At 43.9% G+C, this 27,490-nt stretch overlaps 2 long non-coding RNA genes across 2 annotated transcripts; both read right to left on the reverse strand.

The window, feature by feature from the left end:
- Nucleotides 1-306: 306 nt before the first annotated feature.
- On the reverse strand, nucleotides 307-1,322 carry LOC128834884 (uncharacterized). Its single transcript, XR_008444515.1, has 2 exons — nucleotides 995-1,322; nucleotides 307-594 (listed from the first exon to the last, which is right to left on the reverse strand). It is a non-coding gene; the product is annotated as an uncharacterized LOC128834884 (long non-coding RNA).
- A 12,614-nt stretch (nucleotides 1,323-13,936) lies between these two features.
- Nucleotides 13,937-20,132, reverse strand: LOC128833707 (uncharacterized). The gene is made up of 3 exons (XR_008444317.1): nucleotides 20,044-20,132; nucleotides 17,685-17,812; nucleotides 13,937-14,074 (listed from the first exon to the last, which is right to left on the reverse strand). It is a non-coding gene; the product is annotated as an uncharacterized LOC128833707 (long non-coding RNA).
- Between the last annotated feature and the right edge of the window lie 7,358 nt (nucleotides 20,133-27,490).

The following is a 27,490-nucleotide window of genomic DNA, read 5'->3' on the forward strand; positions in this document are numbered from 1 at the left end:
GGGCTGTCCCAGCAGGCACGGAACCAGCTCTGCATGATCCCCATCCTCGTGCTGGGGAGGACGGTCTGGACACTGGGCTCCCTGCTGGTGCTGCCACTGGATCTCTCTCGAGAGGCTGTTTGTTCCAGTGACGCATCATAAAGGGCCAGGACCAGGCGGGTCCTGACATCACAAAGGGACTGCACGCATCAGAGGTGAGCAAGATCCTCAGCTCCCTACAGCCCCTCCCCAGTGTTAGGGGGCTTATGTTTTTACTCTTTTACTTTCCTGGTTCTTCTCGCATGAACAGAGCAACAATACCCGAAGTTCAAAGGCGCAAACAATTTGATGTTTATTGGGGTAAACTTTTAGCAAGCATCATTTTAGTTGCCGTTCTATTTTCAGGTACCATGGTAGCTGTTACACAGGTGCTGGCCTCCTCGTTGAGCATTTTGCATTTTCGTACACATTTTCCACCCCTGTCAGCCTTTTGAAGCCATCCGCCACCCACGTCATGCTAGCAACAAGACAAACACCACAGACAAACAACGCAAAACATAGATTCATAGTATTCTGGGTTATTCTTTCGCTGGCGCCAGCATGCTTGTAGAGTGTCTGAAAAACAAAAGAAACCATTTTTACCCCCTTTGGTGGGGACAGATTATTGCTTAATAATAATACCAATTCCTTTTACAAATTTCCTTGCTAATTGCAGGAAAAACAGAAGAATTACCTTTAGGCTGTTCTTATTTTGTTTTATAGTCAGGCTAGTGAATTACCTCATTCACTGGTCATTTATGAAATTTATGAGGTGGCGTGCCTCAGTTTCCCCTCTTGTACAACAGACCAGGTTTGCAATAGTTTTTTTGCTGTACCAAGCTTTATGTTTATTTTCAGGTGATAGCTGAGAGACAGCTTTAGATTTTGGCTTTGTACACCCCCCCCCGACCCACCCACACACAGCCCTTAGGGTTAACCTGTCCCCCTTATTTTCAGGCTTGACTTGTTTTTTCACCTCCCTCTTCTGGAGGGCCATAATCTGAGTCTTCTAGTAGCTTGTTTGCTGACCAGATGGATTTATTATTTCCAGATTTTTTGTGCTGCTACTTATGGGTAGTTTTCTTCTTCCCCCATCAGTTAGGTAATTTGCATTTACACAGAGGCTTTCTTGGCTTGCCTCTGGATCCAAAGCGATCAGCAGTTCAGAGACTGTCTTAAAAGGGACACATTTCACTTCCACCAGAGTTCTCATTACTTTTCACTTTCATCTCCTGCTTTAAAACACACAGAGATTTGAAAAAGAAAGGACAATTTATTGTGGCTTCTTTTGGAGCCCTAATAGGATTTTAATTAAGTACCACGATTTGTTTTCATTTCTTTTACCTCTTTTCCGATATACACTGCACATGTCCTGGGAAATAGTTTAACCTCCATAACATTATATTAGCCATATTAATTTTACACAAGGTGTAACTGCCCCCACCCCCGTGCCCACAGAGTTTTCATGCACCCCCACCAAAGCGACAGTCCAATCCCCCAGAGCCCCCCCAAGGCTCAGTGTTCCCATCATTGCTCCCCTTTTCCTTTTCCTATGCATGCACAAAACTATTTTTGCCTAACATTTTTTGCACTGTGATTACTTTTTTTTTTTTTTACACAACTGTACCCCGATTACACTCCCATTTTGTACAACCAGAGACAGCCAGGGGGAGTCAAGTTAAGTTCCAATAGAAACCCCTGACATTCCTTTAGTGATTTTGATCACATTACCCAATCGTTAAATAATTTGATTAGATTATTTCTCCGCCTGCTGCCTGCAGCAGTCCCCTATAGACCATTTTTGTGGGAAAAGGGCCCATTTTTTTCCCCTCAGTGTTTTCCTTCGTAGAGCTTGCTAGCACCTTGCTGCTACCCCACACCAACATTATATCTGCACTGAGCATGCTCTTGCTTTGACATGGCACACAGAACAGACTATCTGGATGGGACACGACAAAATGAATCTTTCATCTCTAGCCTTGCTCCTTTTGAAAAACACTTTTTCTGCGGGGGGGGGGGGGAAATTTTTACAGGAGATCATGAATTAAAGTCTAACGTCTTCTGCTGAACAGTGTTAGTAATTCAGTGCCCTTCACACCCCATATTGTAAAGCCAAGGCTCTGGCCCCACTGAGAACTTACTCAAACCGGGAATAGAACACATATCTCTATGTGGCAGACCCTTGTTATAGTGTCTTAGCAGCACGGTTTCTCAGAAAGACTCTGTCACACTATGTGCTTGGCTTTGTCCTGGAAATGACATGACCTCGGGTAAGGCAGTATATGCAGAAATGCCAATATATCAGTTTAGGTTTTTGGCTCAGATCTGAGGGTATTGGATAGTTTTGTCAAAGCATCTACCATTAAAAATATTTGATCTTAAGTATTCTAAAGGATGAGAGCTGGGGACATTTGGGCTGCATTTCCAAAGAACCTGCCTTTCTTGTATAACCAAAAGCTGGCTATGGGTCACGAGGAAACTATTCCCAAGTGCTGAGTCTTCACAAGGACTTCTGCACAGAGTCTTACAAATAGGCAGACGTTCAAATGAGAAGGGACTTAATTTAATCCTTTCAAATTTTAAAATTTGCAGTCATCCAATCCAGTTCTGACCTGCTTCAACTCTACTCAGCCCATTGGCTGGGGACAGCAAACCACGGCCGGTGGGAGCTGCGATCGGCAGAACCTGCGGATGCTGCAGGTAAACAAACCACCCCAACCCATCAGCGGATTTCCCTTATGGGCCACGTGCCAAAGGGTGCCGATCCCTGGTCTAGCGAGATGTCTGGGAATCTGGGAGATGTCCCCTCACTTCTATAATAACTGGATCCTTCTTCAATCCAGGCCTGAAGCACTGTTCATTTGGGCTATATAGAACTGTGTGTGCTAGAGAAATCCAAAAAAGAAGAGCATCTATCACTGTTAAAAGACTATATTTTTCCTTTTAATAAAGGAAATTGATGTGAAATCACATTGCTGAAAAGTGACGTGTGTGTGTTCTGGAGGGGTCAGGACTGTTTCTATCAGTTTTCTCCATCAAATTCAACTTTTTTCCTTTTGAAAATTGGAACTAAATAAAATATTAAATCCCAAGGGAATGTTAATCTGTACATAGGTATTTAGGTCACCAAGTTCTATGCTTCTATTTATGAATCAACAAACTCATATTGATATATTCTTTACCTATTTCTTGCACATGTAACAAATCCTTTTGACTTCTGTTATTCTCGGAGGAGCTGCGTGCAAACACAGCATTACTGTAAGGAATGTCACCCCAACCTCATTGCAGACATTTCATGATGTTGGAAATATGGCGGCCTAGGCCACTTCCATGGAGAATACCCACAACAAGGTACTGTACCTGCCAATGAGTTCAGGCCTGAACACTACATAATGGGGGATATCAACGAATGCCAATGGATAATTCCGGGACACAGCCTCCCATTGCACATTCGTGATTGTGGGAAAGAACCACCCAGGGAAAGCGGAGGAGTCTGAAGATTTTCAATGGGGTGTTCCTGCATGCAAATCAAACACAGCTTGAGATCATGGGAATGTGATAAACAACAATCACTCTCCACACCCTCCTTTCGCTTGTGAATTTCTGGACATAGAAGAAGCTTCCCAGGAAGCCCTAAATGGGATGGATTCTTCAGATAGTATGAAGCCAACCTAAGCTTCAAGACATGCCTCTAAACAGTCGAGGAGAGGCAGTTTGCCATGGCACCTGATGGGGGTGAAGCAGAGGTGTGCAAGGTCACTGTGGAGAGGAATTTGACAGTGCCCCCAAGGAGCAAGATACTCAATCCCAGACAGTTGAAGAGAAACACAACAGTTTGCACCAACTCCCAGCAGCAACCCTGCCAAGATATACAGACAAAAACCCAGTACACTTCATGTATGCATGAAGATACATATGAATTTGGGGACACATTGTCTGTTTATCCTGCTCACACCCACTCGGTGCATTTATTCTATACATCTCCATTAGCATTCATTCCACACCCACTCTCACTTCAGCCTTTCTTTCCACCCACAGTCGTTACACCCTACTCCTCAAGATAAAACTTACTGCATCGCCTACCCCCACAAATCCCACACTTTCCTATACCCTTGTTCAGCATATGCCCCACATAAATATATATACACACTTCTGCACACCCATCCCCCCACTCCATACCCACCAGCTTACTCCACACACCCATTTTGCACACTTAACCCCTGTACACTTCACACCCTGTCATTCTGGGCACCCAAGTCATCCCTCTTCTTCCACCTCCTCCTCTGCCCCCCAGAGCATCCAACCTATATGAGGGCATGGAGAAAAAAGCCATAGTCTCTAGAATTTATAGCCAAGACCTGGGAAGGATGGGGTTTCTATATGTTCAGTGGAAGTCCCATCTCTCCTAGTAAACATCCCTCACCCAGCCCCCCTCCACCCTTGTCTTTGGTTTCTTGGGTAACACATCTGCACATCGTTAGTCCCTATGAAACAGGCTTTCTCCAGGATCTGGTCTCCCAGCTCCTATTTCGATCAAACACACACATACTTTCAGAGTCCCAAGTCCCCACTATATGCTCCAGCAAAGGGGTCAGCTCAGCCTGGTTCCCCAAAACCCCAGCACCCACCTCCTCACTCCTCCCAGACTTCTAGCTCCCTCAGGCAATAACTCTCTGCTCCGCCCATTAAGAAGGCCCTTTTCATTGCCAGAGGCCCATTTTCAGGGCTTGTGGAATTCTTAGTCCCATAAGGTGATGGCCTCTCAGGGGATCCCAATCTCTCTTCGCTTTCACGTGACTCTTCCCCCATCTCACCCACCTGTCTCCATCCCCGGCATGTCCCTCTGACCCTTCCCCACCATCACTGGACACCAAACTCTCAGACTTGGTTCCCATCTTACGTTAATCCTCTAGCAGAGGCCTCAATAGCCTCCTTCTCCCCCCCCCCCGTCCCCTGGCTTATGCCCATCTGTATTTTCTGGGGCCCCCAATGCACAGAGCACCAGGATCAGTAGCGCAAGTGATGCAGACTTCCCGCCCCCACTTCTGGAAAAGCCCAGACTTGCAGGCAACTGATCTCCACCATCTCCAGCCCTACTAGCCATGGAGTTCTTCCACCCCCTTGCATGGTGCAATGGGGGACTGGCTTTCTAAGGGGGGTTGGTTATCTAGTTGTCTGAAATAACTAAAACAGCCTATTGAGTGAGCAGAAGATGGTCCTGGGGAATAGCTAGTGTCGGGGAGGGGGAAAGTTCAGAGAAAACCCAGGCTATTTCTTGTCAAGGAGGCTTGTGCAGTGGGGTGGGGTCAGGCTCCACTCTCCCTCAGCTAGTGCAGTCAGGTGTTTGGGATAATCATACACAGGTATGGTCAGGTTCCCTCAGCCTCTCCTCGTAAGTCATGTACCCCATTCCCCTAATAATTTTTGTTGCCCTCTGCTGTACTCTCTCCAATTTGTCCACATCCTTTCTGTAGTGGGGGGCCCCAAAACTGGACTCAATACTCAAGATGTGGCCTCATTGGTGCCGAATGGAGTGGAATAATCACTTCCCTCGATCTGCTGGCAACGCTCCTACGAATGCAGCCCAATATGCCGTTAGCCTTCTTGGCAACAAGGGCACACTGTTGACTCATATCCAGCTTCTCGTCCACTGTAATCCCCAGGTCCTTTTCTGCAGAACTAGCCAGTTGGTCCCCAGCCTGTAGCAGTGTATGGGGTTCTTCTGTCCTAAGTGCAGGACTCTGCACTTATCCTTGTTGATCCTCATCAGATTTCTTTTGGCCCAATCCTCTAATTTGTCTAGGTCACTCTGGATCCTATCCCTACCCTCCAGCTTATCTACCATTCCCCACAGCTTAGTGTCATCCAACCATGCACTTTCTAGTTTCCATAACTGGAAAAATTACTATCCTGGTCTCAGGCAAGTTCTCACCTAAAGCCAGTTCTTAGCATACTCAGCTCACATTGGTGGAGTTCCACCTTTCACAGATTCCAAGACCACAGGCCCCATATTGTCTGAAGTGATGAACAACAAAGGAATCCCCTTCCTTCCCTTTTATTGTCCAGAAAATTTTTAGAAATGTTGTGATGGGTTGTCACCCCCGGGTGCAGTCTGGGAGCTGTGGGAAGTGCTATGTCCCCTAACAACTCACTTGGGTTGGCTTTTCCTACACTGCTGTGTGTTGGTGACTCACAGCCCCTTCAGGCCCTGTTATCACTCAATATGACAAGAGGTGGCACCACACACCCAACTGAGCTACCTGAAAGTACTCTACATAAACCACTCAAGTACAAACAGCAGATACCAGCCAATTTCCCAGCTCCCCAGGCATGCACCTCCCCACAGCCCACTGGGTATATACCCAACATTATACCATCTTACACTGCACAGGGATCTGTACAAAGCAAGCTCACTAATAGTTCGCCCCACCTTCAATGTGGAAAGGAATATGAAAAAAACGTGTGTTAACCACGCTGAGATTTCCCCAGACGTTTCAGTCAAAGGGACACTGGTTTAGATAAAGCAAAAAACAAGTTTATTTACTACAAAAGATACATTTTAAGTGATTATATGTGATAACAGAGAGATCAAAGCAGTTTACTTAGTAAATAAAGAAAAACACAAACTAAGCCTAAAATACTAGAAAGATAGGATAAGAATTAGCAATCTCTCACCCTGGCTGATGATACAAGCAGTCCACCAGGTTTCTATACACAGGCTAGAAATCCTTTTAGCCTGCGGTCAACACTTGCCCCCAGTACAGTCTTTGTTCCTCAGGTGTTTCAAGGAGTTCTCTTGTGTGGGGAGTGAGGCTCCTAGATGATGTCACACACACCATTATATAGTTTTAACATTTAGCGGGAACCCTTTGTTCCAAAAACAGTTCCCAGCCCCAGTTTGTGGGAAAGTAGAGGTACCAAAATGGAGTTCAGCATCATATGACCTGGTCACATGCCCTTGCTGAGTCCTAGCAGCCATTACTTCCTGGCCAACTGAAATGTTTACAGAAAGCCTAAGGACAGGTTTTAGAATAGCAGCCGTGTTAGTCTGTGTCCGCAAAAAGAACGAGGCGTACTTGTGGCACCTTAGTTGGACTCCAACTGCTGAGCTTGAATTAATATGCAAACTAGATACCATTAACTTGGGTTCAAATAGAGACTGGGAGTGGCTGGGTCATTACACATATTGAATCTATTTCCCCATGTTAAGAATCCTCACACCTTCTTGTCAACTGTCTAAAATGGGCCATTTTGATTATCACTACAAAAGCTTTTTTTTCTCCTGCTGATAATAGCTCATCTTAATTAATTAGCCTCTTACAGTTGGTCTGGCTACTTCCACTTTTCCATGTTCTTGGTATGTATATATATCTTCTTACTATATGTTCCATTCGATGCATCTGATGAAGTGGGCTGTAGCCCACTTAAGCTTATGCTCAAATAAATGTGTTAGTCTCTAAAGTGCCACAAGTATGCCTCGTTCTTTTTGCAGAAAGCCTAAGCTCTGCCGTAGTCCATTGTCCTTGCTGATGAGCCATTAGCATTGTCTGGCTTCTTCACGGTTGTAGCTGAAAGGCTGGCTGTGGGTGTTTTCCAGAGTAAGCACATTTGAAATACAGATTCCTAGTCAATATTCATAACTTCAGATACAAAGTGATACATGCATAAAAATAGGATACTCATATTCAGAAAATCATATTATTTTCATAGACACCTGACAAGACATATCTTGTACAAAATGCATCATAATTATGTCATAATTATATTATAATTATACAACTATGAAGAATATGGGGTGCAATGTCACACATGTATTCTCTGAAACACAAGCCCCTGCTGCTTGTTCTTTGGGGAGCAGGCACCAAACCCCTTCCTTATCTTCTGATCAATTTGCTTTTTCAAATGGCTTGATCACTTTGTTTACCTCAGATGTAGATGCATTTTCATTGTCCTTTGTAATCCAGCCGTGCTCTTTTCTCATCCCCCTGTTAACCAGACCCAGAAAGAAAGTTAAATCTACAAGCCTTTGTCTAGGGAAACCTTGTTTTTTCAGCTGGCACCACACCATATTTCCAGCACACATACATAAGTCTTTATACACCACCCTTACGGACATCACGGGTACGTCTACACTTACCGGAGGGTCCGGCGGCAGGCAATCGATGTTCTGGGATCGATTTATCGCATCTGGTTTAGACGTGATAAATCGATCCCGGATCGATCCCGGAAGTGCTCGGCGAGAGGAGTACACGGCATCGACGGGAGAACCTCCCTGCTGCGTCTGGACCCGCGGTAAGTTCGGACTAAGGTACTTCGAATTCAGCTACGTTATTAACGTAGCTGAATTTGCGTACCTTAGTCCGAAGTGGGGAGTTAGTGGGGACTAGGCCCACATGATGATATCAATGTCACCAGCATGCCGTGAGTTTTCATACGATTCCTTACAAGACGCGGTTTAGCTGAATATTCTGACAGCAGAGTAGTCAGTGCGATCTTTGCCATTGGACACAAAGTGCACCTTAGGGTCACAATCTCCTACAACATGAGTTCACCCCTTATGTTTGGCAATCTGTTCCCACTTGCATTTAGTTGTGACACTCTGATTATCTTCTCCAGACCTGAGGAAGAGCTGTATGAAGCTTGAAAGCTTGTCCCCTCAACTAACAGAAGTTGGTCCAAGAAAAAAATATTACCTCACCTATCTTGTATCTCTCATAATAATAATAGATGAAAATAGGGTTTGATTATAAAAACCCTTGGACTAGCATAATAATCAAAGTTTCACATAATTTAAGGCCAGAAGGGACCACTACATCATCTAGTCTGACCTCCCGTATATCACAGGCCACCAGCACAACCCAACACCTGCACACTAACCCCAACAACTGAAATCAGACCAAAGCATTGCAGCCCACAGGAAATTAGACTATTACGTGTCAGTGAGAGAGAAAAGGAGGGACTCACGTGCACCAAAGCCTGAGGCCCCTGCAGTAGCAGGGAAATGATTAATTGAGGAGCATCCGTATAATCTTGGCAAGTGACCTGCACCCACAAACTGCGGAGGAAAGTGAACCTCCCCAGGGTCACTCCCAATCTGACCTGGGTGAAAATTCTTTCTTGACCCAAAGTATGGCAGTTAGACCTGAGCATATGAGCAAGAACCTGCCAGTCAAGCATCTGAACAAGAGGATGCTCAGTGCCACCTTGGAGCTTTGGCCCACCCACCCTATGTCCCATCACCAGCTGTGGCCAACCTTGATGCTTCAGAGGAAGGAGACCAACCAGACCCCCTACAGACACACACTGTACACTGGGGGGTGGGGGGGAGACCCCTTCCTAACCCCTGCAGGTGGCTGGCTGAAACTCTGAAACATAAGCTTTTAGGAACATAAAACATAAAATGAAAGTGAGCCTCAAGGCTGTTGAGACCTGCGCCCTTGTCCTTCCCCAAGTGAGAATTTCTCTGTCAGCATTTTCAGCTGTCTGTGAAAATGTCCACTATGAAGGCAGGCGGGGAAACTTTAGGTGAAGTCTTTTCACATTCCTTGATGATTGTGTCATTTTTTCCCACAGCTCATCAGACAGCAACATAAAGTCATTTGACTCATTGGCTTGGTTCACTTCCAGTAATGTACAAAGACAAAACTTCTGTATATTTCTCCCTGCTGATACCTGGTTATTCTCTACACTTCCTTTGTAAATTAGTGAGCTCAACTCATATGTTAACCTGTCTCTGTGAAATTGGCAACGAACAGCTGATCAGGCCTTGTGGTCCTTTAGACCTTCTAATATTTCAGTTGGATCTTACACATTTTCACTTCTCATTGGCTTCTCAACATACCAGCTGAGTGTATCAGACATAAATATCATTAATTTCTCACAATTTTATTTTAAATATACATCACCATCCTTAGTGTTTGCAATACTCTGGGACGTCTGGTCACTTTGGTAAATCTCCGGCTTCCTTAGATTGCAGGCCCTTTTTACAGAACCCTCAGCATATTTACAAATGGCTATATGGTTTCTTAAATTTTATTTGATAACATTTACATCTCTTTTTCCCCTTTAATAAAATGATAAATTACACTGTCATATCAAGAAAGAGCTTGATGTGCTGTATCTCTATTATGAACTTCTAGACATAAAGGTTATAATAAGGAACTAAAACAGATAAATTCAGAAGCAGTCTCTGCCATTTGCTGTGTTTTGAAGTCTTTGCCCTGAGTTATGCCAAAAATTCTGGCCTATTCATGGATGTGTATGATATATTTAGCAATAAGCTCATACACATAGCACACACATACACATTAGCAATAATAAATTCCATAGTCCATATTTTATGTGTCATCATTATACTTTATAAATCCTGGCATTAAGCAAGCTACACTCTGACTACACCTTCTAAATACCCTGTGTCTGTTCCAATGCATCCTGTAGTCAAAGGACAGTGTCCTTTCTGAATGTAGTAAGTGCTTTGTTTAAATCCAATCCCATTACATCTATCACATGCTCCTCAGACACTAATTATGTAATTAAAAAACAAAAAAAACAGAGTCAGATGAGTCTTGAAAGGCTTGTTCTCTCCAAAGTCATGTGCTGCTCCTGCCCAAGGTTTTTCAGCCTCTGCACAGAGGCTCTTCTTTAATTCTTTGATTTACCTGGGTAGAAGTTAGACAAAATGCCAGGATGCAAAATTTATCCAGGAAAGATGGCCTTATAGTTCACTCACTAGACTAGGACAGAGAAAGTCAGGGCTTAGTTCCTAGCTCTATGACAGACTCCTTGTGTGATGTTGGCAAGTCACCTCATCTCTCTGGGCCCCTGTAACAAGAGGATACTTACCGTATATACTTGATCATAAGATGGTTGAGCCTGATGATTTAGCCAGCTTTCTATCCATCTTATAGTCCATTCATCCAGCCCATACTTCTTTAACTTGCTGGCAAGAATACTGTGGGAGACTGTATCAAAAGCTTTACTAAAGTCAAGGTATATCATGTCCACCACTTTCCCAATATCCACAGGACCAGTTATCTTATCGTAGAAGGCAATTAAGTTGGTCAGGCATGACTTGCCCTTTGTGAATCCATGCTGTCTGTTCCTGATCATTTTCCTCTCCTCTAAGTGCTTCAAAATTGATTCCTTGAGGACCTGCTCCATGATTTTTCCAGGGACTGAGGTAAGGCTGACTGGCCTGTAGTTCCCTGAATCCTCCTTCTTCCCTTTTTCAAAGATGGGCACTACATTAGCCTTTTTCCAGTCATCCATGACCTCCCTCGATCACCATGAGTTTTCAAAGATAATGGCCAATGGCTCTGCAATCACATCCGCCAACTCCTTTAGCACCCTCGGATGCAGTGCATGCGGCCCCATGGACTTATGCTCGTCCAGCTTTTCTAAATAATCCTGAACCACTTCTTTCTCCACAGCGGGCTGGTCACATCCTCCTCATACTGTGCTGCTCAGTGCAGCAGTCTGGGAGCTGACCTTGTTTGTGAAGACAGAGGCAAAAAAAGCATTGAGTACATTAGCTTTTCCCACATCCTCTGTCAGTAGGTTGCCTCCCTCATTCAGTAAGGGGCCCACACTTTCCTTGACTTTCTTCTTGTTGCTAACATACCTGAAGAAACCCTTCTTGTTACTCTTAACATCTCTTGCTAGTTGCAACTCCAAGTGTGATTTGGCCTTCCTGATTTCACTCCTGCCTGCCTGAGCAATATTTTTATACTCCTCCCTGGTCATTTGTCCAATCTTCCACTTCTTGTAAGCTTGTTTTTTGTGTTTAAGATCAGCAAGGATTTCACTGTTAAGCCAAGCTGGTCGCCTGCCATATTTATTATCCTTTCTACACATCGGGATGGTTTGTTCCTGCAACCTCAATAAGGAACCTTGTGGTCAGACTATATTGCCTTGTGTTCACATTGTTTAATCTTGGGATAGCTCGCATTTGTTAATTCCCCAAGGTAAAAAAAAATCACAGCTTTTTTAGTAATGAACATGAGCTTCTAGGAAAGACATTGATTTACAGCTGACACACCACAGGGCCTGAAATCTCTACTGAGACCTCACCACATGGACAAGCCCTTGACTCCCACTTCCCAGATATCAAACCCTACCTGCCTTGTAAGACAGGACTCAAACACTTCCCACTACCCAGGCTAGCCCCTCCTATCCCCCCACCATATCCTCTTCTTGTCAAGTGTGCCTAGGGTGACCAGATGGGATGAAGAAAATATCGGGACACATGGGGGGGAGTCCTGCCGGCAGAGGGAAAAAAAAAAAAAAAGCGGAGTCCTGCCGGTGGAGCCAAAAAAAGGTGGCTAAGGAAAGCTGCGTCTCCATCTGGAATAACAGCCTTGCAGTAGGAACCAGCACAGGGCAGCCTGCTGGACTTCAGTGACAGTGCAACAAAGAGAATCATGGAGAGACATAGCTTCTGCCTAGTTAAGTCTGGGATGAGATTTTCCATTTGGAGCCCACACTGCTAAACGTCTTGTAAATGACCTAATGGAGGCGGTTAATTTCTGATCACTGTTGGGGCAGGATCGGATAAAGTGTTAAGGAGTTGAGACTGAAACAGCACAGACATTTCCCTTTAGGAAACTGGTTCTAAATTCTTTGTGAAATATCATGGGCCCAATTCCAATCTCTCTTGTGCCAATTTTGCACCAGTACACCTAAGCTGTAAGTGTAACAGGGAGCAGAATTCATAGATTAATAGATTAATACATTCCAGAGCATGAAAAGCTCATTGTGATCATCTAGTCTCACTTCCTACTCACACCATAGAATTTCCCCAAAATTATTCCTAGAGCAGATCTTTTAGAAAAACATCCAATTTTGGTTTACAAATCGCCCAGGATGGAGAATCCGCCACGACCCTGGGTAAATTGTTCCAGTGGTTAATTACTCTCAACCTAACCATTCACGCTTTGTTTCCAGTTTGAATTTGTGTAACTTCAACTTCCTGCCATTGGATAGTGTTATGTCTTTGTCTGCCAAACTGAAGATCCCATTGCTAACTACACCTCTACCTTGATATAACGCTGTCCTCAGGAGCCAAAAAATCTTACCGCGTTATAGGTGAAACCGTGTTATATCGAACTTGCTTTGATCCGCTGGAGTGCGCAGCCCTGCCCCCCTGGAGTGCTTCTTTAATGCGCTATATCCAAATTCATGTTATATCGGGTCACATTATATTGGGGTAGAGGTGTATTTGTTCCCCATGTCAGTACGTATACATTGTAATTAAGTCACCACGTTGCCCCTTAGCCTTAAGGCCCCAGCCCTTAAAGCAGCCTGGCTTGATTTCCTCTGTTCTCCTCTGTGTGGACTTGTTTTGGGGGGAATGTCTCAGTCTCCTTGAGGTCCCACCTGCACACTGAAATGTTTGGAGGATTTGTGCGGTTATTTTCATTCCTGCAAAAGAACCTGCTGCACATGGCCATGTCTGGAAGTTCTGCCACAAGTGAAGGGGAACTGGTGATGGGAAGGTTTCAGAACAGAGGAGAGCAGAGGGAGAGTTGAGGTGCCATGGATTACCAAGGTGGGCGTTACACACCACATAATCAAACTGTGACTGGACCCAGCTCTTCAAACAACAACAAAAATTAAATGGATTTGTAAAAGGTGTAAGGAATAGGTAAAGATTTATCCATGTGAGCTCACTGAAACATAAAAAATATGAATATTCCCTGGTCTCGGAGTACACCTGGGTGGATTTAGCATGCAATAGTGACCCTTTATATTTTTTTATTTCTAATTTCATGAGGAAAAAAGAAATGGATTTTTATAGAAAAGAAATAACTGCACAGCCACTGAGCACCAATCTAAACACTCACACGTTTCAATAATACACAGCCACAAGGAGTTACTTTTATTAAAGGAGAATAACAAGCTATTATGGGTAATACTAGGGCTCCCTTGTGGGTTTTCTTCAGCTCACAAGAGTCTTTACAGCCCAGATGAAAAGCCTCCAATAATTTTAGAAGCAAGGCACCGTCTGCCAGATTCCCAGAGATCCTGCAGTGACAATCTCTGGTGCCATCACTCATCTCTAAAAAAGGAAAAAAAGGAAAGAGACTCTCAGATTCTTTGATTAAATCCATTAAAACAAGAAAACTGACATTTACTTTCAAATCAAAGGCACAGCAAGAATTTCTCCATCACTGAATGGTGAGTGCAGATATTTCTGGTTAACACCAGAGCAAGAGATTTATTTTCTGTATTCATCATGCTGCTACAGAGTTTCAATGAAGATAGTCAGATATAGCTAAACATGTGAACTGGCTGCGTATCTGGCTTACCAGTTAAATACCCTAGATTTTTGAACATGGATTTCTCCTCCCTTTACCCCTTACTCTTTAGTAAAGAAAGCAGATTCTCAATTTTATTTTTAAAAAATCCTTCCTATTAACATTCTACACAGGTAAAACAACAACCAGAAAAATAAATTATTCTGGGACATTAAAAAACAAAACCAAAAATATTGGACCTGCTGTAAATATGATACACATTTTTCATTAAAACGTTCATCAAAATTAAAAAGACATGCAAAGTTCCTTTAAGGGATTTAATCAAAACCGTGATCTTTAAAAATCTTGACTACTTCTTTTACATATAGAAAAATAAAACCAAAATACATAAAGTGTTCAACAATATGTCTCACATTCACATACAGTTTTTCTGACAAACACAGGTTTGCCTATAGCAAAAATTAAATAACTTTTTATTAACATGATCAATGATTTATTCTTTAAGAATGCATGGCAATTCCAATTCTGCCTCCAAGTTCATGTACATGCAAAGCCTGACCATATGCTCGTGGCAGTTCCATGCTAGTAGCCTGACCTGATGAAAACATGGAGCACTGAAAATGCCCAGTGAACCAGCTAGGAGAGCAGCACTGAAGTCGCTCGCATGCAGCTCCAAGCTTCACAACCCCTGCCCTCAAGCTGACTCTCTTGTGTTTTTGTGGTTGGAAAAATCTCTTACCCCTCCCTACTGCTTCTCAGGGTCCTGTCCCTGATGCAACATGAATTTTACCATGCTGGACATCCTGTACAGTTTTTATGGTACATCCAGCAGCTCACAAGAAGAACAGGGATAAGAAGGGCTGCAGATCTACAATGCTGCCAAGTTCACTTTACTGTAGGAACCACCACATTTAAAGCATTAAAAAAACATTCTGAGCAATGGTAACACTAAGATTACCAAGATTTGTAATTGCTCTGGAATTCTGAAACAAGAACTGTAAAGGCTCAGAGTATGTACAAAGGTGTCTTAAGGAATGAAAGTAGCATAAATCCTTAAAATGGACTAGTGCTTACTGAATTGCATTGAAGAATGAGGGTATCTCCTGATACGCATCTGTCACCCATTGGCCAGTGCATGCTACACATCCCCCTTTGTGCAAGCTGTAAGTGTTACCGCCTCTAACTAGAGGCTGGCTCATTAGTTCAAGCTTTTGACATCTGTACTTTTAGCTCTGGAGGGCTCTGCACAAATCACAGACTGCAGACAAAGATACCATCACACATGGATGCTTGACACTGGCTTCATCCTGCTGACATGTGGAAGCAACTTTATGTTCAACATGGCTCCTCATGTTTGCAGGATCTGGACCCAGATGTTCTGTAACACAGCTCTGAGGATGCTGCACTGCACCTGCTGGATCTGCAAATTTCCCACCTTCATAAGTTCGTTATTTTCCAGTTTTTCACACTGAGTAGTTCTGGATGGACCCTGGAGTGAGGACTAGGGCATGCACTGAGTTTCAATGTTCTGCCATTTTTGTATGAATTGGTTTGAAAATGCTTTTTTACTCTGGGAAAATCATCATGATTTCCATGCTGTGAAGGTGCAGCTTATCTTCTCATCAACCAACGCTGAACCAAAATCTCCCAAATCTGGGGCCAACAAAGTAGTCAAAAAGAAAATTAAAAATTTCTGGGCTAGAGGTGCTTCCTCGGAGGCTGATGGGACTTTTCTTCCCTTCAGCTGTTCTCATGCACAATAGTTTTCATACATTCCAAGGCCAGAAGAGACCATTATGATTATCTAGTCTGCCCTCCTATATAAAACAGGCCAGAGAGTTCCCCCAAAATAATATCTAGAGAATATTTTTTTTAGAAAAACATCCAGTCTTGATTTAAACATTGTCAGCAATAGTGAATCCTGCACTATACTCAATCATTTTTTTCCAGTGGTTAATTAGCATCACTCTTAACTACACCCCCCCCTTATTTCCAGTCTGAGTTTCCTAGCTTCTATTTCTAGCCTTTGGACCATGCTATACCTATGTCTGTTAGATTGAAGACCCCATTATTAAGTATGTATTCCCATGTAAATATTTATAGACTGTAATCAAATTACCCCTTAATCTTCTCTTTGATAAGCTAAATAGATTGATCTCCGAGAGGTATCTCTATAAGCTATGCTTTCTAATTCTTCAATCATTCTTGTGGCTCTTTTCCAATTTATCAACATCCTTCTCGAATTTTGGGCACCAGAAGCAGACAAAGGACTCCACACCAGTGCCAAATACAGAGTTAAAATAGTCTCTCTCCTCCTACTTGAGATTCCCATGTTTATTCATCCAATGATCACATTAGCTCTTTTGACTGCAGGGTCACACGGGGTGCTCATGTTCAGCTGATTATCCACCATGACTCCCAAATCTTTTTCAGAGTCACCATTTCCCAGGATAGAGTACCCCATCATGTAAGTATGGTCTACATTCCTAGATGTATACATATATTTAGCTGTATTAAAACCCACATTGTGTGTTTTTGCCCAGCTTATCGGATGATCCAGATAATCATCCCTCCTGCTCTTCCACACTGTCCTGCTTGCCAAAGAGACTCACAACAGGTCTTCTCAATTCCCTTCAGACTGAGGACAACAGGCCTTTCATATTTAGAATTCTTTATTAGGAGCCGACAGTTCCCACAATTCCTTGACTACAAGTCAAATAATCCCTCTGATTTTGGCAGGGATCATGTCCCAGGAGTGAACAGAACTTGTGTCAAACACATTCAACACCAGAAATGCCTGAATAAATTTTGCTCAAACACTGAAAAAATATTCCGCTGTTGGTTGTACAACAAGCATGGATGTAGGCCGTAAGGAGGAGATGTTTGCAAAAATGGACAAGCATGTGAGAGGATGGAGTTATTATGGAAAGAGCTTGGAAATTGCCTTTATTATGAGTGCTTAACGATGCTCTGGCTACATATAGGGGATATAAAAAGGTTGGTGGAGGGTTACCCTAATGTATGAGCAAAGAGAGCTGACATAATGGGCCTTCTGCTGCCCTACTTGCAGGCACTGTCTTAGGGGTAGTGCTGGAGATGGTGCTGGATGCTAGCAGGTCTCAGGAGGAAAACCTCTATAGCACTGAACATTACAGATACATCCAAGCTGTGGACCAGCCATGGCCAGCAGGGTATGGCAGCTATAAGTAAGAGAAGTCAACAAGGGTCAAAGCAGCACCCAGGCAGTCCAGAATCATGGTAGTATAAGATCTTCCTTTGTGCTCTGCCCCTGGGCTGTGCCTTGTGTGGAAAGCCTGCAAGAGCATTAAGCTACAGCTTGGATATATAAAGGAAAGAAACAAATAGTTCTGTTCACCATGCAATGTCTCCCTTGTGCAATCCTGGACTTACCCTTCTGCAGCAATGCCAAAGTGTACTACAGCGGCCGATGCGCATCATATTGAGGGGACAATGGAAAAGGAAGCAGGCACCCCTACGGCGTAGACATCGGCGAACGTCAAAGAGTCCACGGTCAGAAACTGCACACACACACAAAAAAAGAGTCTTGATTTTCATTCACACAGCAGAGAAACAAGAGCTGTGGCTGTAGCCTGATGGGCATTTCTCATTTAATGAATTTCCCATTCACTGAGACCCGGACAAATCAACCCAATGATCTGCCTGTACACCATTTTACTTGATATTTCATAATACTTAAATGGCTGTAGTTCTCTGCACATTCAATGGCTGCCCCTAGGAAGAGAACAGAGCAAGTTAATTAAGCAGATGTGCTGGCTCCCTGGCTGCACATTTCAGAACCGTAGCACTGAGCATGGGTGTGCGTCACAGCTCCACACCTCGCAGGCACAGGAAGCAGGTAGCTGCCTGGATCGCCAACTTCCCTTCGTGGCTGCTGCTGCGGTTCTGACTCTTTCTTCTTTGTAACAGTGATGTTCCAGACAATATCACAAATGCCGATTGGCTGAGCAGGGTTGAACCGGCTCAGCACTGGGATGGACGGTTGCAACATTTAGGAACAGAAGGGTTTGACCGAGCCCCTTCAAATCTGAATGCCTTGCGGTCTCGGAGACGCTGCACAAACATTCTTGTGACAACTCAGCACTCAGGAATCGTTTCTTCCTGACCAGTTGCCAGGTATAGACATGACAGACAGGCTGGTCCTTTTGAAAATGTAGCCCAAATGTCCATCGCCTCACCCTTTGGGATATTTAGATTAGAATATTTTAAACTGGATTTTAGCTATGCTTTCATTAAAGTATCCAATCCCCACAGGCGTAAACCCAAGGCCTAAACAGTAATGCCTCATTGCTTCCTGGAGCTCCGCCTACCTGTATGTAATTTCTCTCATCTTATACATGTTTCTTGTAGGGAGTATGTCTTAGCTGTACTTTGTTACAGCACCTGACACAATGGGGTCCAAATTCATTACTGGGGCTCCAAGGTGCTAATTCATTAATAAAATAATAATGAATACAGATGCAATGTCATTTCTTCAAAAACTGCTCCAATTCAACACAATGGCGTTTCCAGTAATGTAGCCCAGAACACAGATATAGCAGACTATTTTGGGGAGACAATGTTCCTAAGACACTGAGAAAATGATTTGCCACATTAAAGATTGGGGTTTTAGTCCCAGACTGTGTATTCTCTCCTGGGAGTGTGAGACATCACTTAATTATAAGGGACATCAAAGCCCTGAATAATTAACACTAGTGAGCAGAAGAAGTTAGACCCTAATTCATGTTCTCCTGGTTCCCAACTTAGTTCACCCTCCTCTAGAACAAACTGTATTTTCATGGGGTCAAACCAAAGGAAGAGGATACACCTTGTATGTGTCCACACAGATATTCAGGTCAGGCTTACCTCAGGGCCATCTGGGGTGGGGCAGAATGAAAGAGGCAGTTTGCAGAGGTCCCCCAAAATGATGGAGGGGCAGCTGCGCCAAATTTGACATGCATTCTGACCAATGTATCCTTCAAACCATGTGTGTGTGCAACAGTCTTGAATTGTGGACACTAGAACTAGACCCAGTTTTCCAGCAGCGATCTCACCTGTGCCAAATTCAGAGGTAAAATAACCTCTTTACTCTTAATTGATATCCCCCTGTTTATGCAACCAAGGATTGCATCAGCCCTTTCGGCCACAGCTTCTCATTGGAAGCTTGTGTTCAGCTGATTATCCTCTTAAATCTTTTTCAGAGTCATTGCTTCCCAGGATAGAGTGCCCCCTTCTGTAACAATGTCTACATTATTTTTTCTTAGATGTATGCATTTATATTTAGCCTTATTTAAATGTGTATTGTTTGCTTGCACCCCACTTACCAAGCGATCCGTATTACTCTGTATCAGTGATCTTTCCTCTTCAGGATTTACCTCTCCCTGATTTTCATTGTCATCTGCAAACTTTATCAGTGAGTTTATGTTTTCTTCAAGGTCCCTGATAAAAAAATTGACTAGGATAGGACCAAGAACCAACCCCAGCTGCACCCCACTAGATAGAATGTAGGTGATGTTTTTACAGCTCATAATTCAACCACATCTGAACAGATTTTGATAGTCACATCCAAGGGACCTTCCTGACCCTAGGATTATTCCCCAACTACATATCAAGTATCTGCTCCAAACCCTGTAAGCACTAGAGCTCTTTAGGAGAAGAGTTGGAAAAATCTATGATACAAATATTTAGGCAACCTTAGTACAGGCTCATATATGTCCTACTATATTTTCCCTTCATTTAATGAAAATCTTACCTTCAGTGCTTTGTGCTACCAGGAAGAAGACAGCAAAAAGAAGGTAAAGTATCTTCATGGCTAACGTTTGGCCGGGAACTCAATGTCACGGAGGAGAAGAAATTCCAGGTTAGACAGGAGACTGGGAGTTTCTCTATTTATAGGGCAGTGGGGATTGCGATATGCAGATCTGTGGAAATCTTGTTTTGATACAAGTGACATTTATAAAGTGTGTGCTGCAACCTCTTAATTATAATGATTATTATATGTAAGCAGCAAAAAAATTCCCAGGGCACACCAAGGAAATACAGTTGAAGGCAGGGATTTGTCATGAAGTTGCAATATGAATATTTATACCTAGCAAACATCTACTGCCTTATACAAAGCCCTTTGAAGTCAATAGAAATCCTCCCACTGACTTCAGATGAGGGACCTAGTGCAGAGGGGAATTCTAGAATACAATACTACTCGAGAAGCGATTGGTAAAAGGATGTGTGTGTTTTTATATTTTTTGTAACAAAAATTTTCAATATTTTACATGTATTTTGTGAATTTTCCAAACTTCATGCATTAAAACCCATTACAAAGAGGTTAAAAATCCTTTTTAAAATGAGAAATAAAGTGAATCACACTGAAAATACTGTGTGCCAGGAATGTATTGTTATGTTTTTGCATTGTCTCCTTTTGAATCTAAATTAAGGTAGTGATGGGAGAAACCATGAGTTTACCTTATTTCCTCCCCCCCCCGCAACAAACATCAGCCTTACTGATAACACTCTAAAGTACAGACATAAACTGTCAATGAATCAAACATGTGGAAGCTAAAGGCACTTGCAGGTGCTAAGATCCTCTTAGGATTTGTCTCATTCTCTCATGGAGGAGAGAACAAGAAGTCATTGGACTGAAACTGCGGCCAAGAAAATGTTGAAGGGTTCTATAGAGGAGTTTGACACCTCAGTGTCCCCTTGGGAATTCACTGTAACCAAACCTCAGAGCTGACAAATAATGAATCACCACAAAGTTTAACAACCAGCTTTGGAATCTCCCTTCCAGTCCTCACCTTCCTTTTTCCTTCATTTTCACCCATTTGTAGGCAGAAAATAAAAAAAAATATATAGGGGAGAAGGGAGAGGACCAAGTATCGAATCCACTAGTCCTATAGCCACACAGAGGGGGACAAAAACAGGGAAATGAGGCATTGGAAGGGACCTGCCTCTCTCGTCCCCTTGTCTTTCCCCTGTATTTCAATTGTCTCTATAGATGTAGGGTGCTGGTCTTCTCACCTGCCACTTTCTCCACAGAGACAGGACACGGAACCGAAATGCTATCCCACCCAGTGGGAGACAAAAGGAGTGGGCACGGCACTTTGGCCGGTCACCTCACTCTTCTTTCCCTGTTACGTTCACGCCATACCCACAGAGAAGTTAGATAAAAACAAAAACACTCTTGCTGGAAGGTTATATCCTAACATTCTTTTGTTTCTTAGAATTCAGAACAACAGTACACAACCCCCGTTAAACAGAAAGTAGCTGCTCCCTAAACAGAGAGTCACAACTCACTCCACCTTATTCCAGGCTGTCTAGCTGCTGACCCTGCTAAGCCCAGAGCACAAACTTCCCTAGCCTTCAAGACGGACCAAGACAATACCTTGAGCATTTAAAGTGATAACTAACACTTTTAATACAGGTGTCAGCACACCACATTTTCCCTACAGATGCCTCAGCTAGGTTCCCTTCAGCTGTTGAGTAGAATCCAAGGACCTGCATTTAATTGGTACTGGCTGTCACACTGATGACGACATCTGTGTTTGGGAGAGGCTGTAGAATGTGGGTGTCACAGGTTGGGATGGGCAAACTGCTCCAGAAAACATAAAAAACACCCCTCTGCCCAAAAAATAATAAATGCCTCCTCTTCCCCTTCTGCTGCCAATTAAACCCACTTGGCCTCTTGTCAGAACCAAACACAAGTTGGAGGGAAACTTTGCAGACATTTGAGGAACACTCGCACACATGGAACCCAAATCTCTATAGCTTAGGGAGATAGGGGAGTTAAATATTCTTCTCACATCCCATCAAACGTCCTCTCCTGGAGGCCCCTCATGATGGAACCATCCCTCCTAAGGGCCCTATGCTGCCTCCTTGCTTTGTGCTCTGTTCCTGAGGGGAGGTCTGTCTGCCTCCTACATTTTCCCCTCAGCGTTTTGAGGAGATGGACCATCGCTTGCCTGACTTTGCAGGGGATGATTGGTGGTCTACTCTCCGCTCCCATCATCTTAGAGCTCTGGACAGCCCTGCTCAGAGATTCGATCTACCGATACTCTTGTTATGCACCTTGTCAGGCATGTCTTAGTACTCTAATGCACTGTCGATATTAGACCCAGGTTATTGTAGGGCAATTGCAAAGAAGAAAATAGCAATGGGTCTGTGCTATTTTTTTGTCTCTTTATAAAGTATTAGGATACCTGAAAGGGTTTTAGTTTTTTAAAGTTTTTTTTTTTCCCCTCTGCTTGTTATTTAGCTTACAAATATCAAGAAAGTCAAGTCTGGTCTTCCCTCTTTTGCTGGAAATCTCTTTGGTCTTCAGGGAAATGTCTGTGAGATTCATTAACCCTGAACTGAAGAGATGGATTTCTTGAACTTTTTTTTTTTTTTATATATTCTGCTAAGTGCTTAAAAAGCATTTGAATGAAATGTTTGCTATTTTTTTTAAATAAACACAGAGTTTTAAACTGTTCCTTAGTAGATGTTGTGTCTTGACCTTATTAGTTGTCTCTCTCTGGTCCCATTGTATAAGAATGTCTGCTCACCTGAGGATATCAGAAGGGAAAAGAGCCCACTGGCCAATATCACTGCACCAGGTAGCTTCACTGCAATCTCATATAATAATTAGGTGGGCTATGGAGAATATGACTTTGGTGACTAACCACACAGACTCTGCTTTGGACAGGCTGGGATTTGCTAGGATTGTGTCCACAGCACCACCAGCAGCACAAAACATGCACAATGACTAGATATGAGGGGTCTGCCACCACCCCTCACAGTGAGTAGATCTTGCTCTGTGAACTGTGACATCGATACCAGTGGGGCTGTTTCTGGATGATGGAACGATGCAATGTAAGGCCTGATCTACGCCCAAAACATAGAATCATTGAAGATTAGGGTTGGAAGAGACCACAGGAAGTCATCTAGTCCAATCCCCTGCTCAAAGCAGGACCAATCCCAACTAAATCATCCCAGTCAGGGCTTTGTCAAGCCTCCCCTTAAAAACCTCTGAGGATGGAGATTCCACCACCTACCTAGGTAACCCAGTCCAGTGCTTCACCACCCTCCTAGTGAAACACTGTTTCCTAATATCCAACCTAAACCTCCCTCACTGCAACTTGAGACCATTGCTCCTTGTTCTGTCATTTGCCACCACTGAGAACAGCCGAGCTCCCTCCTCTTTGGAATTCCCCTTCAGGTAGTTGAAGGCTGCTATCAAATCCCACCTCACTCTTCTCTTCTCTAGACTAAATAAGCCCAGTTCCCTCAGCCTCTGCTCATAAATCAGGTGTCCCAGCCCCCTGATAATTTCTGTTGCCCTCCCCTGGACTCTCTCCAATTTGTCCACATCCTTTCTGTAGTGGGGGGCCCAAAACTGGACACAATACTCCAGATGTGGCCTCACCAGTGCTGAATAGAAGGGAATAATCACTTCCCTCGACCTGCTGGCAATGCTCCTACTAATGCAGCCCAATATGCTGTTAGCCTTCTTGGCAACAAGGGAACACTGCTGACTCATATCCAGCTTCCCGATCTCCATGAGTTTGCAAAGATTCAAAAGATTTCAAAGATAGGTTATCCCAGCTACATCACATCAGGGGTGTGAATAACTCACACCCCTGAGAGACATAGTTAAGTCGACCTGGTGTAGTTAAGCCCTGGTGTAGACTCTGCTAGGTTGATTGAAGAATTCTTCCATTGACCTAACTATGCCTCTTAGGGGGGTGGATTTAGGGCAGTGACAGAAAACCCCCTTTAGTTGCTGTAAAAAATGTTCACACTACAGTGGCATACCTTCAGAACTGCCACTGTACAGCTCTAACACTTGTAGTGTAGATATAAGTGTGGCAGCATCTAGGCCTTCAAAACTAGCAGGCCTGCTTCACTAGGTGAAAAACTGACCGTTATCAAGGCCACAACTGCTCGACCTTCTTGGGCACCCAGTGAGCCGTGAGTACCTAGTTGCATTGATAGGCCCAATTCCACTACAGAAGCCTTAGAAATTTTCTTCAGTTTTCCTGGCTGCAGTTGTAGCCCAGTCACTTCTCATTCTCTCCTCTCCAAATAGTGTGGATGAGACAAATCCTTAACTGGTGCTTAGTATCTGCAGGGGCCATTGACTCTCACATATTCAACACACCAAAAGTGTCTGCCCTTTTCACTGCTATTGTGAAGGCTGCCTGTTGTTACAGCAACAAAACAAAACCACAAGAAAAAGGGAGAGATTTAATTTGTTTTTTCCTCATTTTAAGAATTTTGGAATTATGGAAATATTGTGGGGGCTCTGCCCCCATGTTAACCCACACATGTGTGTGTGGGGAGGGAGGGGGGTTGGGTTGGTGGCGGGGAGCAGTTGCAGTGGCACCCAGGATCAGACTAGGGAGCAGGCAGGAATTGCTGGAACCCCATTTCCCACACTTGAGCTGGCTGGCCATCCCCTTGCTCAATTTCAGTAGCTACCCTTACTCTCCCTGCTATCCAGCCACATCGCCCCCCCCCCCCCTCCACACACACACATTTGCAGCAAGACTTTATCTTGCTGGGTTTGGATGCATAAAATAGGAAAAATACCCTAAATTCACATAGGCTATTGGTACAATTTGTTGAGAACAAACACACAGACACACACCTTGCTGCCATACATCTCCCCAGATAGACCGGTTTCCTGGAATTCCTCAGGCAGTCGGGCCCTCATCCAAACCCTAATGATGTCAGTGGGAGTCTTACATTTGATTTCAAGTGGCACTGGAGCAGGCAGTAGAATTTATTAGGTGCAGCTTCCTCAAGCCAGGCATTTGCCACGTGTAATTCCCTGAAATGTGCCAGGAATTTTGATTGTGCTGTACAAATAAAAATAATAATAATTAACAGATTGCAGCCCACATCTGATAAATATCACTTGCATCAAACAAAATTCCTGCAGTTCTATATAGCACAGTCACCAGCCCTCTATGAATTCAATGGCACAAAGCTATGTTAATGCAGCATTAAAGTTGATTGGTGGTATGTCGTCCCCTTGCAGAACGCTGAGTTGAACAAAACTCAAAGTTCTGAAAGCCGGGCCCCAGACCCTGGCACACATGGGAGGGGAGAATGTGGGGCTGATAGGTGCCCCTGTTCCTCTGGTCTCCCCATCCCCCTGCCAGATAATACTTAGTCCTGCCACGAGTGCAGGGGACTGGACTAGATGACCTCTCGAGGTTCCTTCCACTTCTATGATTCTATGATTCACCCCCATGTCTCCTTTCCAAGTGTCCCACTCCTTCACTCCCTCTAAGCCCCATGCCTACCTCACCTGAGCTCCCATCTCTCTCCCCTCACTTTCCCTACAGACCAATATATCCCGCTCCCCATAAGTCCTCTCTCTCCCCTCACTGCAACCCTCTCCCTCATCACTCACTCCTCTGCTGCCTAATACATATCCCCTCCCATCAGGCATTCCGTTTCTCTCCCATAGACTATGATTACACTCTGCGAATATAAAATCGCTCTCCATGACTCACAAACTTGCAGCAATGCCCAGCCATTCCATCCAAAAGTCCTTTTTGTCTTAGGCCAGAGCTTGTCATTAACTTGTCATTAGTTGTGTTAATTGAAGGGTAAATTCCCAGCTATCGATCTCAATGAGATGTGTGATTCATTCAGTCATTAGCACAGGGGTGGCCAAACTTACTGACCCTCCAAGCCACATATGACAATCTTCAAGAGTTCAAGAGCCGGGGCATCCCTGATGGGGCTCAGGGTTTCAGCCCTGCAGCTGGTTGGTGTAACTAGGGGCTTCTGCCCTGTGGGGTTGGGGGGTCTTGGAACTTCAGCCCCCTGGAGTATGCCTGCCGGGGCTTGGGCTGAAGCCACATACCCACTGAAGTCCCACGCCCCAGCAGGTGCCTCCCATGGGGCTGAAGCCCAGATATCCACCTCCTGCTGGACAGAAACTCCTAGCCACACCACCCTGCTACAGGGCAGAAGTCCCAAGCTTTCCCTGAACAGTCTGGTAGGCAGGGAATGCAGGGGAGGGGCTCTGCAAGCCACATTTTAACTGTAAAAGAGCCACATGTGGCTCACGAGCCACGGTTTGGCCACCCCTGCATTAGTACCTTTCAGATTTAACACTATAGGGCAGTGATACACAATTAGATCTACCCGCGGGACGATTTGAGAATTTTATGAGAAGAGGTGGGCCATTTGTGCAGAAGGCTGACCAAAAAAACCCAAACCCTTCAGCTACCAATAAAACAAGTCGTTGATTTCAACATATGTGTTAGTGTTTCCATCTTTTAACACAGTTATATATCAATAGTTTACAGGAAGCCTATTATATCAATATCATCATTAACGCCAGGCACTCTAATTCACCCATTTTAGTATTTAGAAGGATATTATTTGTATAGAAGCACTTGTACATTTTGTCAAAATTCAGTTGCTTGCCTTCATGTGTTATATTTAAATGGGACTCTTTTATGTTTAATTGTTCCTCTCTAACTCCTACCTGTACTTTATCAACTTCTTTTCTATCCTCTTTATTAGGATATAGAGTAAACTCACCCCCCAGGGATATCTCCACCCGAACCATGTTCTCCTCTGTACCTATCAGCTTTCCCTCAGCCCTTAGCTTAAAAAATCCTCTACAACATTTTTAATTCAACATGCCAGCAGTCTGGTTCCTTTTTTATTTAGGAGGAGCCCATTCTTCCTGTATGGGCTCCTCCTTTCCCAAAAGGTTCCTCAATTCCTAATTAAACTAAAACCCTCATCCCTACACCATTGTCTCATCTACACATTGAAACCCTGCTATTCTGCCTCTCTAACAGGCCTGGTGAGTGGAGCTGGAAGCATTTCAGAGAATGCTACCATGGAGCATTAATCTCTTTCTTAGCAGCCTAAATTTAGCCTCCAGGACCTCTCTCCTACCTTTCTCTCTGTCATTGGTACCTACACATACCATGAACCATGACCACCAGCTCCACCTCAGCACTGCATGTAAATCTGTCTAGATGTCTCATGAGAGCCACAACCTGCAAGCAATTTACCATGCGGTTCTCTTGGTCATCACAAACCCAACTATCTATATTTCTAATAATTGAACCCCCCCATTACTATTACCTGGCAGTTCCTAGTAACTGGGTTCCCTCCCCAGGAGGGGTATCCCCAGTGCGAGAGGATACCATAACATCATCTGGAAGGTGGATTCCAACTATGGGATGGGT

Source organism: Malaclemys terrapin, chromosome 3 (assembly GCF_027887155.1).
Source record: "Malaclemys terrapin pileata isolate rMalTer1 chromosome 3, rMalTer1.hap1, whole genome shotgun sequence".
Lineage (NCBI taxonomy): Eukaryota > Metazoa > Chordata > Testudines > Emydidae > Malaclemys > Malaclemys terrapin.